This window comes from Delphinus delphis, chromosome 6 (genome assembly GCF_949987515.2).
Source record: "Delphinus delphis chromosome 6, mDelDel1.2, whole genome shotgun sequence".
NCBI lineage: Eukaryota > Metazoa > Chordata > Mammalia > Artiodactyla > Delphinidae > Delphinus > Delphinus delphis.
The window spans coordinates 104,991,715-105,005,615 of NC_082688.1; the positions used below are offsets into that span (position 1 = coordinate 104,991,715).

A 13,901-nucleotide genomic window follows, 5' to 3' on the forward strand; every position below is an offset into this window, starting at 1 on the left:
GTTACTCTAATTTTTCACTGTGAATATTGTGTGATTTTACTCCACTTGAACTATTTCCTTGAGGAAGAGAAAGTCCTGAATTACACACTTTCATAGTTCTGTTCCAGATTGAGCCGATCTGTGGTTTCAACAGAACTAAAAACTAAGTGTTCAGGTTTTCCCATAATCTTGATGTCATTTAGTTTTATGATTTTAAAATTACTTTTCCTAGCTTAAAAAGCTTTTCCGAGACTGAAAGTTTCTTGTTTTTTTTACTTATGTCACTACCTGGGAGAGGGGGGCCCAGGCACTTTGAAAAGCAAAGTTTGAGATGTGAACAACAGGTAACCCACGCTAGTTCGCAGCTGTCCCAGAAGTGCCCGGCCCCGCCTCTCCCTCGGCGGGTCCCCGCAGACTCACCCCGCCAGCCCGGGGTTGCTTTTTGGACGCGCCCGCCAGGGGTCAGCGCAGCCTCAGCAGCGGGCTCCGGCGTCCCACAATGCACCGGGCGCTCGGGTCCGGAGGTTACCGAGCTGCGGCTAAGGCAGCCGAGCCCCGAGGGTTTGCGGGCGTCCGAGGGGCGGGGCGTCCTGGGGGCGGGGCGTCCGAGGGGCGGGGCCAGGGCCGCAGCTCCGACAGCCTTCACTCGCAGCTGCGCCTCTCCTGCGGCCAGCCGCCCGGGATCAGGTTGTGTCTTCCCCGGCCTCGGAGACCTGTCCACCTGGCGCTGTAGCAAGGTAGGGGGTGCTCTCCCGGACCGTCCCTTTTGGGGGGTGTGAAGTCTTTTTTTTCCTAATTGTGCCAACAGGAGAAGTCTTAACGTTGCTAATATTTAGAGATGGAGCTACCAGTTTCGCTCGGAGGAATCTATTTCAAAAGTCTTCTGTTTCCGTCCCATCATCCCTGTCCCCCCCGCCCCCCCGACTCTGCTGGGCTTTGGGAAACCTGATTTGGGGAATCTGTGCCGGGGTAATTTCAAGCTCTTGGTTCATCCCTCCTGTCTTGTGTAGGGATGCAAAAACTCCGGGGTGGGGTTAGAATGAGTGAGAACTTGTGTGGGTGTGGGCTGCGTGTCTTCAGAATGTGTGCCTTTGTGAAAACTCCTAAAAAGTTAGATGTCCATAGGGGTCTAATTCTCGGGGTGGGTGTGGGTACTGAGTCTCCGCTGTTTCAGGTACTCAGTGAGTGGCGTCTGTCACATGCCCGCCTCCGCCACCCTAGAGCCATCAGGAGGTTGCTGTCCTGTGATCTAAGCCAGTGGGTGTCCTCAAGTTCTACACCCCAGAACTACTCTCCAGGACAGTGCTTCCCAACAGTCCCTGAGCGCCCCACCCCAGAGCGCCTCAACCCAGCTGACCCTAGTTTGGGGATCCCACAGTTCGAGCTTTTCAAAAAATAAAGTTAGGCACATAGAAGGCACTGGAATATGCGGGCACCTGGGATAGCTTAAGCTTGTTGGGGTCTGTCCTCCTCAGCCTGTTTTCTGGGTCACACTGCATGGCTCCATCCATTCGGTCTCACTTTCTGTTACCCCAGAGCTCCCCTTGGTAAAAATGCCAATCTGAAATAATCCTCATCTGAAACTTGCGATTCTAAAGTGAATCCACCTTTGCCTACTTCTAAAGGCTCAGAAAAGCACTTTAGTCCTCTGGTCCCTAGCACCGATGTAAAATAAGTTTTAATTTTAAAGGTTTATTTTTCTTTAAAACCCTCGCCCAATAAATATCAGTTGATTGCTTTTACTTGTGAAATCCAAGCAGTTTCATTTGTTGTTAAGCAATAAAGATTATAACTAGGAAGACCATCTAAACAATATATTCTTCAGGTGAACGTGATCCTAATTAACAAATTAGCTGATAGTGCAAAAGGCAGAAGATGGGAAATCAGGGAAGCTTGGTTCTAAAACATTTCTGCCTCTGAGAAGTCTGGACGACTAAATTACCTTTATTTTTCCTTCAAAATGTAAAATGCTGTGAGCACAGGTTCCTTTTTTGCTAGACACGGCTCTTGATTTGCGATAATGATCAGAAACAAGAAAATTCTTTCAAACAGTTATCATCTCACCTATGCCCAAGGAAAGAAGGTAAGTCTAGGAGTTGTTAGGATTATAAATCTTTGTTAAGCAGAAATTCTTAATGATCCTTAAGCCCATCTCTGGGTACTTTCCCCCAGGAGTGTCTGTTCTCCATCAAATATGAAATTATGAATTTCTCATTATGTATAATACTTTGTATTTGGAAAATATTTGTATTTTCTACATCTAACGTTAATATTCATTTAAAAGCATTGTGTATTTGTGCATAAAATGATACAAATCTTTAAAAGATTAAAAGCAAGAAAAAAAATTTTCTTAGCTAGTATTCATCAGTGATTCCCACCTTAAGGTCCTCAGTTAGTGGCAATAAACCCCAAAGATAAAACCACAATCTAGAAAGTCATTAATAATCACCAGCACGCATAAGAACTAGAGGGCACTGTTTGAAGCTTAAAAGGAGCCGTTTAAGGACATGTTAAAAGATAACCTTGAACAGGGCTTCCCTGGTGGCACAGTGGTTGGGAATCTGCCTGCCAATGCAGGGGACATGGGTTCGAGCCCTGGTCCAGGAAGATCCCACATGCCATAGGGCAGCTAGGCCCATGTGCCACAACTACTGAGCCCATGTGCCACAACTACTGAAGCCTGCACGCCTAGAGCCGGTGCTCGGCTATGAGAGAGGCCACCACAATGAGAAGCCTATGCACCGCAACGAAGAGTGACCCCTGCTCGCAACTAGGGAAAGCCCATGCACAGCAAGGAAGACCCAACGCAGCCAAAAAAAAAAAAAAAAAAAAGATAACCTTGCCCAGTAGATTGCAAGCATCAATTAAGGCTTCAGCTTCAAGAGATTCATATGGAAAGACACTGACACCCATATAATGAAACTTAAATACCAATTCATGGGCTCACTAAAAATAAGCAGATCAGATGATTCCCACATCAGCTGTAAATACTGTATATGCACTTTAGGTTAATTTAAATAATTGTCCCATTGCTTTTACAACCTTCCAGTGCCTTGATTACTTCAAAACTGGAACAGCTGGCACTGTTCTTGCTTCTGAAGGAGGTAAATTAAGAAATTGACCTCCAGCCACAGAGTGGAGTTCACAGGATTTAGCACAAACAAGCAACTCATGAGGAACTCAGTTCTTGGGCAGATATTTATCAAGCACCTACTAAGTGCAAGACTGGACTCATTACTTTAGCCCACTCATGAAAAATAGCTTCAGGAATGATCTCTTATCAGGGGTCATGTCATCAGGGCCATGCACGTAGAGGTCAGGCTATTTCTCAGATGCCAAGGAAGCAAAAGTATCTCTCAGAAGAACCATGAAGGCCCGAGGAGCTCAATTTAAAAACATCCCACTTATTTTAGAGGGAGAAGGGGATAGAGAAAGTACCTTGAAATATTTCCCTTTTGGCTCCCATCCTTTGTGGTGCCAGTTTTTCAAAAAAACTCTTCATTATATAATGATACAAATTATTCTAATACTAGTCATGTAATATGAGACTTTAGAAACAGTTATCCTGATGAACTCAGGAGTTAACCTCGTGAACTTTTCCAACTTTCCAATAATGAAAGCACCATCCTGTTATTCATATATATGTATTTGTTCAGTAAACATCCTAGCACTGTGCTAAGGCCGGAAATGCAAAGATGTATCGTCTAACCCTTGAAGTTAAGAAGCTGATCGCGTTGGGGAAATCAACCCACAGATGGTTGTAATGAAACGTGTGCTTGGGACGGCGATAGATAATTGCTCCTGGTGCCGTGGGCCTCGAGTCTAGTCTGGTGGAGTCAGGAAAGGCCCGGAAATGTCGGAAATTAGTAATTCTAGGATGACTCACTTTTAGCCAACACTGGGGGAAGAGTGCTCCAGGTGGAGGGGACAAGCATTAAGAAGATCATGGGGGTAGAGTGGCAAGATCTGAGAAGTAGACTGAATACAGGAAGGCCTGGTGAGGGTGAGGGGAGCCACTGAAAGCCTTATCAGGAGGGGCAGGATCCTGTCTGCTTTAGGAAGCTCACTCTGAAGCTGGAGCGGAGGATAGACTTAAGAGGCCAGGAGGCAGGAAGAACTGCTAGGAGACCATAGCAGAGATTAGGAAGGAAATGAGGAGGGCTTAGCATTTGTAGAAAGCATGACCCTTTCCAGCTGTCACATCCGTTACGTGGTTTGGTTTTCATAACCACCCTTTGCTGTCAGTAGGGTGATAGTCACAGCTTCATTTTCTAAGCGCTTACCTGGTGCTTTGTGTACATGATCCCTGACCTTTATAAAAACCCTGAAAATTAAGTATTATTGACCTACTTTACAGAAGTGGATCCTGAGGCAGGGTCAGGCTCAGACCCAGGTCCTGTGTCTAAAGCCGGACTTATTCTAAACAGCAGGTGGATCCTGCTTCTCTAGAGAATGAGGCAAGACAACCCTTCTGGGCAAATCTACACCCGGGAAACATCTCTCAGGAGTCAGCATGACAATATGACTGCAGTGGCCAGCTCTTTAAGCAGTTCTGTCTCTGCATTTAAAAGTCCCATGGAACAAAACAGTGTGGCAGTTCCTCAAACTAGCAAACAGAATTACTGCCTGAGCCTGCACTTCCACTTCTGGGTGTACACCCAAAAAAAGTGAACGCCGGGACTCAGATACTTGTACACTTGTGTTCATAGCATTATTCACAGTAGTCAAAAGGTGGAAACAACGCAGGTGTCCACTGATAGAAGAATGGATAAACAAAATGTGGTCTGTACATACAATGAAGTATTATTCAGCCTTAAAAGGAAGGAAATTCTGACACATGCTACAACATGGATGAACTTTGAGGACATAATGCTCAGTGCAATAGGCCAGTCACAAAAGGGCAGATGCTTTATGATTCCACTTATGGTCAGATTCACAGAGATGGAAAGTAGAATGGTGGTTGCCAGGACAGGTGGAGAGGGGGATGGGAAGTTGCTGTTTAATGGGTAGAGAGTTTCAGTTTGGAAAGACGAAAAGAGTTCTGGAGATGGACGGCGGTGATGGTTGCACAACAATGTGAATGTATTTAATGACTCTGAACTATACATTTTGAAAAGGCTAAAACGGTAAATTTTTTGTGTATTTTTCCAAAAAAAAAGAGCAAGTGACTTACCCAGGGTCACTGAGCAAGTTCAGGCAGAAGGAGAATTCAGAGCAAAAACATGGCCTCTGCCAGACAGTCACACCTGGTAGTGACAAGGAAGCTCTTTGGGCAGAAGGAGGTGTGCTCTGGCTTTCTTTTTAAGCAGAAAGAGAAACCAAGTTTTCCATTGTTATCAGCCTTACTGCAGCAAATTCACAGGATTCCAATCGCTGAAGAAACATGGGTGCTTAGAACCTGGTATTTGGTTGCTGGCTTTGTCTAGGTAATCAAGGTGGGAAACTGGTGATAAGTTGGATTTTGTTCATTCATTCATTCATTTGTTCATTCATTCATTACCAAATATTTGAGGGCCTGTGTTGTACCAAATATCCTCTCCAGTTTCCAACTTTTCTGTCTAGTTACAGCCATCTGCCAGCTTTATTCTAGATGCTCTGCCAGTTTCCCTTGGACATAAAGTCCTAAGTTATATAAACCTTCCTTGATTCCTGGAAAGATCAATAGGGGGAACGGGTAGGGTTGAAGGGAGGTGATATGAGGTAAAGTGGGAGGTACCAAATGCCTAAGAGAGTTGTGATTCCAATGAAGAAGCTGCTAAGCGCTATAGGAGTCCCATGAGGTGTGTCCAGGGGCTGCAGGTGCAGAAATATTGAGTGCAGCTCATGTACCTCACCCCTGGCATAGACCAAGTGTGAGTACTGCCTAGAGTCTTTTTTTTTAAATTGAAGTATAGTTGATTTACAATGTTGTGCTAATTTCTGCTGTACAGCAAAGTGACTCAGTTTATACACATGTGTACATTCTTTTTTCATATTCTTTTCCATTATGGTTTATCCCAGGAGATTGGACATAGTTCCCTGTGCTATACAGTAGGACCTTGTTGTTTATCCATTCTAAATGTAATAGTTTGCATCTACTAACCCCAAACTCCCAACCCATCCCTCTCCTGCCCCCCCCCCCGCTGGCAACCACAAGTCTGATCTCTATGTCTGTGAGTGTGTTTCTGTTTCATAGATAGGTTCATTTGTGCCATATTTTAGATTCCACATATAAGTGATATCATATGGTATTTGTCTTTCTCTTTCTGGCTTCACTTAGTGTGATGATCTCTGGGTCCATCCATGTTGCTGCAAATGGCATTATTTCATTCTTTTTTATGGCTGAGTAGTATTCCATTGTATATATGTACCACATCTTCTTTATTCATTCATCTGTCTATGGACATTTAGGTTGTTTCCATGTCTTGGCTATTGTGAATAGTACTGCTGTGAACTTTGGGGTCCATGTATCTTTTTTTTTGCTGTGTGGGGGCCTCTCACCATTGCAGCCTCTCCCGCTGTGGAGCACAGGCTCCGGACGCTCAGGCCCAGGGGCCATGGCTCACAAGCCCAGCCGCTCCGCGGCACGTGGGATCCTCCCGGATCGGGGCACGAACCTGCGCCCGCCGCATCGGCAGGCGGACTCCCAACCACTGCACCACCAGGGAAGCCCATGTATCTTTTTTTTAATTAAAAAAAAAACTTTTATTTTATTTATTTATATTTGGCTGCATTGGGTCTTTGTTACTGCTTGCGGGCTTTCTCTAGTTCTGGCGAGCGGGGGCTACTCTTGGTTGCGGTGCGCGGGCTTCTCATTGTGGTGGCTTCTCTTGTTGCGGAGCACAGGCTCTAGGTGCACAGGCTTCAATAGTGTGGCACCTGGGCTTAGTAGTTGTGGCTTGCAGGCTCTAGAGCGCAGGCTCAGTAGTTGTGATGCATGGGCTTAGTTGCTCCATGGCATGGGGGATCCTTCTGGACTAGGGATTGAACCCATGTCCCCTGCATTGGCAGGCGGATTCTTAACCACTGTGCCACCAGGGAAGCTCCATGTATCTTTTTGAATTATAATTTTGTCTAGGTATATGCCCAGGAGTGGGATTGCTGGATCATATGGTAATTCTATTTTTAGTTTTCTGAGGAACCTCCATACTGTTTTTCATAGTGGCTGCACCAACTTGCATTCCCACCAGCAGTGTAGGGGTTCCCTTTTCTCTACATCCTCTCCAGCATTTGTTATTTTTAGGCTTTTTAGTGATGCCATTCTGACCAGTGTGAGGTGGTACCTCATGGTAGTTTTGATTTGCATTTCTCTAATAATTAGTGATGTTGAGCATCTTTTCATGTGCCTACTGGCCATCTATATGTCTTTGGAGAAATGTCTGTTAAAGTCTTCTGCCCATTTTTCGATTGGGTTGTTTGTATTTTTGTTGTTGAGTTGTACGAGCTCTTAGTATATTTTGGAAATTAAGCCCTTGTCAGTCACATTATTTGCAAATATTTTCTCCCATTCTGTAGGTTGTCTTTTTGTGCTTTTTTGTTTTTTGGTTTTTTTTTATGTTTTCCTTTGCTGTGCAAAAGCTTGTAAGTTTGATTAGGTCCCATTTGTTTATTTTTGTTTTTATTTCTATTGCCTTGAGAGACTGACCTAAGAAAACATTGGTACTATTTATGTCAGAAAATATTTTGCCTATGTTCTCTTCTAAGAATTTTTTTTTTTTTTTTTTTTTTTGCGGTACGCGGGCCTCTCACTGTTGTGGCCTCTCCCGTTGCCGAGCACAGGCTCCGGATGTGAGGCTCAGCGGCCATGGCTCACGGGCCCAGCCGCTCCGTGGCATGTGGGATCTTCCCGGACCGGGGCACGAACCCGTGTCCCATGCATCGGCAGGTGGACTCTGAACCACTGCGCCACCAGGGAAGCCCGTCTTCTAAGAATTTTATGGTGTCATGTCTTATGTTTAAGTCTTTAAGCCATTTTAGTTTATTTTTTTGTATGGTGTGAGGGTGTGTTCTAACATCAGTGATTTACGTGCAGCTGTCAAACTTTCCCAGCACCACTTGCTGAAAAGACTGTCTTTTTCCCATTTTATATTCTTGCCTTCTTTGTCGAAGATTAATTGACTGTAGGTGTGTGGGTTTATTTCTGGGCTCTCTATTCTGTTCCATTGATCCATGTGTCTGTTTTTGTACTAACACCACACTTTTGATTACTGTTACTTGTCTGAAGTCTGGGAGAGCTATGCCTCCTGCTTCGTTTTTTTCCCTCAGGATAGCTTTGGCAATTCTGGGTCTTTTATGGTTCCATATAAGTTTTTGGATTATTTGTTCTAATTCTGTGAAAAACGTCATGGGTAATTTGATAGGGGTCCCATTGAATCTGTAGATTGCTTTGGGTAGTATTGCCATTTTACCAATATTCTTCCAACCCAAGAACATGGTATTTCTTTCCATTTCTCTGAATCCTCTTTAATTTCCTTTATTAATGTTTTATAGTTCTCAGCATATATGTCTTTAACCTCCTTGGTCAGGTTTATTCCTAGGTATTTTTTTTTTTTGGTGTGATTTTAAAAGGTATTGTTTTTTTACATTCCCTTTTTGATATTTCGTTGTTAGTGTAAAGAAACGCAACCGATTTCTGAATGTTAACCTCGTATCCTGCTACTTTGCTGAATTCATTTATTAGATCTAGTAGTTTTTGTATGGAGTCTTTAGGGTCTTCTTTATATAGTATGGTACTGCCTGGAGTCTTAACGCCTGCGTGGAGGGTCAGGGTGATAGCCACAGCAGAAACCCCAAAAGGCAGACAAAAAGAGCAATACACGGAGACAAGCAGTGGTACAAAAAAAGAGAGTGATGTGGAAGACAGTGCAATCTGGAAAAAGCCCAACTTTTATGGAATGACTTCCCCATCTGTGCCTCTAAGGATAAAGCCTGGTTGGCTGTTCACAACTATGTGCATAAATGTGAATAGAATCTTTTTTTTTTTTTTGCGGTACGCGGGCCTCTCACTGTTGTGGCCTCTCCCGTTGCGGAGCACAGGCTCCGGACGTGCAGACTCAGCGGCCATGGCTCACGGGCCCAGCCGCTCCGCGGCATGTGGGATCTTCCCGGACCGGGGCACGAACCCGTGTCCCCTGCATCGGCAGGCGGACTCTCAACCACTGCGCCACCAGGGAAGCCCCGTGAATAGAGTCTTTTAAAAAAATCCACAATATTTGGACCTGTCTGCTTCTAGGAGATATGAAGTATAGGATACGAGGTAAAGCATAACTTTAAAAATAAGGCACTGGGGTAGTTTAGTAAAACAAGCACTAGATTTGAAATGACGTGAGGAGGAAGGGCACATCGGGAGAAGCAGGGTGCTTGGTGTATAAGAGACGCACAGTCTATTCTAGCTATTTTCAAAATATAAAACAAAAATGGTCATAGCAGTGAAGTGGAAGTAGGTCCTACTAGGCATCTGAGAGGAGACATTTTGGCGTGGGATTTGGTTTTAAGTTTCTTGGAAGCCATGGTATAAAAGGAAACAGGTTGGGTTACATCATTTTCTTACTCTGGCAAGATAAAGTATACAAATTCAGCTCTAGAGGAGACAGTTTTTTTCCTGGAACTAAACGCAGGGGAGGATTTACCACACGGGCTCTGTTGAATACAGTTTTGAAGCTGTGGACAGCATCTTCGGTAACGTTTTATAGGTCAGCTCTGAAGACATCATGCAGATGAGTGGGTTTTACCTTTGGTGGAAACCATCTGGAGGCAAAACTGAACGTGTGAAGTATTTTTTGTTAGAATGTTGTAGCGGGGCTTCCCTGGTGGCGCAGTGGTTCAGAATCCGCCTGCCAACGCAGGGGACACAGGTTTGAGCAGTGGTCCGAGAAGATCCCACATGCCACGGAGCAACTAAGCCCGTGCACCACAACTACTGAGCCTGCACACCTAGAGCCCATGCTCTGCAACAAGAGAAGCCACCGCAATAAGCCTGAGCACCGCAACGAAGAGTAGCCCCCGCTCGCCACAACTAGAGAAAGCCCGCACACAACAAAGAACCAAAGCAGCCAACAACAAATAAATAAAATAAATTTATTTAAAAAAAAAAAGATTAAAAAAAAAAAAAGATTGCTGTAGTGGTGGGATTCCGGACAGTCACTTTCAGGAAGTTACCTAAGGATGAGTCATTAGAAGAACCTGGAGAAGTGGGCTAAATTGGACACCTGAGTAGGAAAACCTCTAACCCTCAGTTGAGCTCGGTCATTTGCATTGTTCTCATGGGGTAGAGGATCCCTTGGCAGGAAACCAGAGCTAAGTGGTCCAACAGGCGTTTAAGCTTTGAAGCAAGAATTGAATAAGGCCTGTGCTGATCTTGACACCCCATCGGCCTCACGTTTGCACCAGGGACAAAGCAAGTGGTAAGCTGTTCAGTGCCAACATGGATGGGTAGAGGAGAGAAAGAGGGCTTGGGCTGAGCCATCTGTGTACAAGTTCTCATCTGGAGCTAGAACTTTGTGAAGCAGCTGAGAGATCTGGGACCTGTGAGCTGTTCATTTTTATGCTTTTTACTGTTTGCTTTTTGTTTTGTATTTGTTTGCTCTCCCCTTTGTGCTTTGGCGAAAATTTGCTTTCAACAATTCTAATCTTGGCTAAGCCAAGGAAAAAAGTGATTGGTTCACACCTGAGCCAGGATAAAGTTCAAACTTCTTACCTGCTCTTGAGCGAGGCAGTGTCTGGTCTGGTCCCTCCTCACTTGCTTAGACTCATCTTCCGACCTCTCCCTACACCCTGTGCTCTACTTGTGCTATGCAACCTACAGCCCCCAGAAGTAAGCCTGTTCCATGTCTCAAGAGTTGTTTTTTTTTTTTAATTTTAATTTATTTATTTTTGGCTGCATTGGGTCTTTGTCGCTGCACGCGAGCTTTCTCTTGTTGCAGTGAGCGGGGGCTACTCTTCGCTGCGGTGCGCAGGCTTCTCATTGTGGAGTCTTCTCTTGTGGCAGAGCACGGGCTCTAGGTGTGTGGGCTCAGTAGTTGTGGCATGTGGGCCCTAGAGCACATGGGCTCAGTAGTTGTGGTGCATGGGCTCTATGGTGGCAGGTTTCAGTAGTTGTGGTGCACTGGCTCAGTAGTTGTGGAGCACGGGCTCTAGAGTGCAGGCTCAGTAGTTGTGGCACATGGGCTTAGTTGCTCCGCAGCATGTGGGATCTTCCAGGACCAGGGCTTGAACCTGTGTCCCCTGCATTGGCAGGCGGATTCTTAACCACTGAGCCACCAGGGAAGCCCCTCGTGGGTTTTTACACTCTGCTGTTCCCTCTGCTTCCCACTCTTCCTCACCTTCGCTGCCCAGAGAAATCGTCATCCTTCAAGACTCTGCTGAAGTGTCGCCTCGTGCAGGAGGCCCTCCTAACCCTTTCTGCCCATTCTGGAGGAGATGATCACGTTCGCCTTTCCACCCCCTCTGCCTCCTGTCTCAGCTCCTGTCACTCTGTATTGGCATCATTTACTGAGTCTGTGAATCCTTCAAGGTTAGGGATGAGGTTGTAATCTTAGCTCGTCACCTTGCTTCTGGCACGTGGTAACCTAGTTGTGTGAAGGCTGAGGAGAGAATCAGTACTCTGAAGGGCCAGGAGGAATGAACTTTTCAGCTTAAGAACCTGGAAATGATAAGTCAGAAGTGAGGCAGATAGGGCTTCCCTGGTGGCGCAGTGGTTGAGAGTCCGCCTGCCGATGCAGGGGACACGGGTTCGTGCCCCGGTCCGGGAAGATCCCACATGCCACAGAGTGGCTGGGCCCGTGAGCCATGGCCGCTGAGCCCGCGCGTCCGGAGCCTGTGCTCCGCAACGGGAGAGGCTGCAATGGTGAGAGGCCCGCGTACCGCAGGAGAAAAAAAAAAAAAAAAAAGAAGTGGGGCAGATAAATGAAAACCCAGGCAATGAAGGCCTTGGATAGGAAAGTTCCCACCTGGGTTTTTTTGTTTGTTTGTTTCTGTTTGCTTTTTCTTTATGAAGAATATTGAATAATTCAGTAGTAAATGCCCTCAACTATGAAAGACAAAAAGAAAATGCTCTTCAGAGTGTTTGCATCATACCTCTCTGAAGATAGGTATCACAAGACTACATCGTAATTTGGAAAAGACATTTCAGGAGGGGTTGCGACAGTATGGTCCAAAAACTTTGTTGAGGATGAAACTAAATATAAGGATAGAAGTTGAAAACATGGATGACTAATGTGATCAGTAGATGAGGTCTTCAAATACAGTTATCTCACATGAGCTCTTATCACTCTTAACTGAAATTTCAGTCTTGATACTGGAAAGGACCTTATCTAGTGGCCTCTTGGTATTTGGTATTTGTTCAACCCAAGGGTTGTATCTGCTCTTAAGAGCATTGTTCTGGAGACTTCCCAGGTGGTCCAGTGGGGGGTAGACTCTGCACTCCCAATGCGGGGGTCCTGGGTTTGATCCCTGGTTGAGGAACTAGATCCCACATGCATGCTGCAACTAAGGAGTCCGCATGCTGCAACTAAGGATCCCACATGCCGCAGCTAAACATGCCTCAGTGAAGATTCTGTGTGCCTCAACTAAGACCCAGCACAGCCAAAATAAATAAATAAATAAACATTCAAAAACAAAAAATATTGTTTTAAAAAAAGAGCATTGTTTTGGTAACTTTGATCTCTTAATTGGGTGGTCACTGAGATCCCAAGACCTTTATTTTACGAGCACAGTTTGAGTTTGGTTTTGTGTTTTAGACCCAGATTCGTTTTCCCGTTCCAGCCTTCTGAATCTTATCCGCCACTCTGGATTCTGTCACATCATTTTGTGAGATCTTCCTGTGGTTTATCTCCATCAGGTTGGCAGTTTACTCTGCAGAAAAGCTGAGTGTCCTGTCAGCAAACGTAAAAGTTCCTCTTTTAGATCAGTCATGAAAACGATCCCAGTACACACTAACATTTTTTAATTTATGAAAGAGATAATTTATAAATCAGTTGCCTCATTGTGATCAAACATTTACTTTCAGATTCCATCCTTTCTTCGACGTACCAGATTTGGGGGAAACTATGGAATGGTTTCTGTCATCCAGTGGGCCCTCTTAGCTTCCAGTCAATTCTGTGTTTTCCTAGTCTCTCTCCTATTCGCCACGGCACAGTTTCAGATGGCTTCCGTTCTCTTTAAGCCTTCCACCCCCAACCCCGCCCCCTCCACCTCTGTTCACCTCATCCTCAGCAAAGGGCCCCGCCCGCTACTTTCTGGAGAAGATGGAGGTTGTCAGACAGTCGCATCATCGAGTTCCTGCTGCCACTGCCAGGACGCCTAGTTAATTCCGCCCGCATCCTTCTCTCTGTCAGCTTCCAGTGAAGAGGTGTCCTTCCCTTGAATTGGGGCCGACCTTTAAGTCTGTGCTTTGTCCTGTGCTCTGGACCTTCTTCCTCCTCAGGGACTCCCCCAGCTGACTGTCCCCTCTCCTGTATCCTCCTCGTTAGCCTTTACACATTCTCCCTCCTCATCCGTCTGAAAGCATCTCCCTCCACAGCCCTTCCCTTCAAACTCAGTGCCTTGACTTAGAATTGTTTCTGTTCTATTTCCTCACCTCATTTCAGTCTGGCTTGTACCACCACCCCTCGACTGACACTGTCCTCACCAAGGCCACCAACTACTGCCTTGTGGCTAAACCCAGTGCATACATCTTGGTCCTTGTCTGCCGTATCTCTCTAGAGCATTTGGCTTTACCGACCACATGCATCTCTGAAAACCCTTCTGCTGGCACTGCAGTTTCCTGGGCTCCTCCTTTCCTCTGTCTTTCTCATTGGGCTCATCTTCCTGTGTCGCTTCTTCAGTGGTGGTTCTACCCTGGTCTCTCCACTCCCACTGTCCCCTCTCTTCCCAGGATTCTTTTGGTTCCAAGTGACAGACCTCAATTCACATTGAACTAAACAGGACTTCCCTAGTGGTGCAGT

General features: G+C 45.6%; 1 protein-coding gene across 1 annotated transcript in view; it reads left to right on the plus strand.

Moving 5' to 3' along the window:
• Positions 1-642: 642 nt before the first annotated feature.
• EXTL3 (exostosin like glycosyltransferase 3) overlaps positions 643-13,901 on the plus strand; it is a 125,503-nt gene continuing 112,244 nt past the window's right edge. Inside the window, exon 1 of the mRNA XM_060015238.1 lies at positions 643-716. The gene's annotated coding sequence lies outside the window, so the exon portion shown is untranslated. The remainder of the gene's footprint in view (positions 717-13,901) is intronic.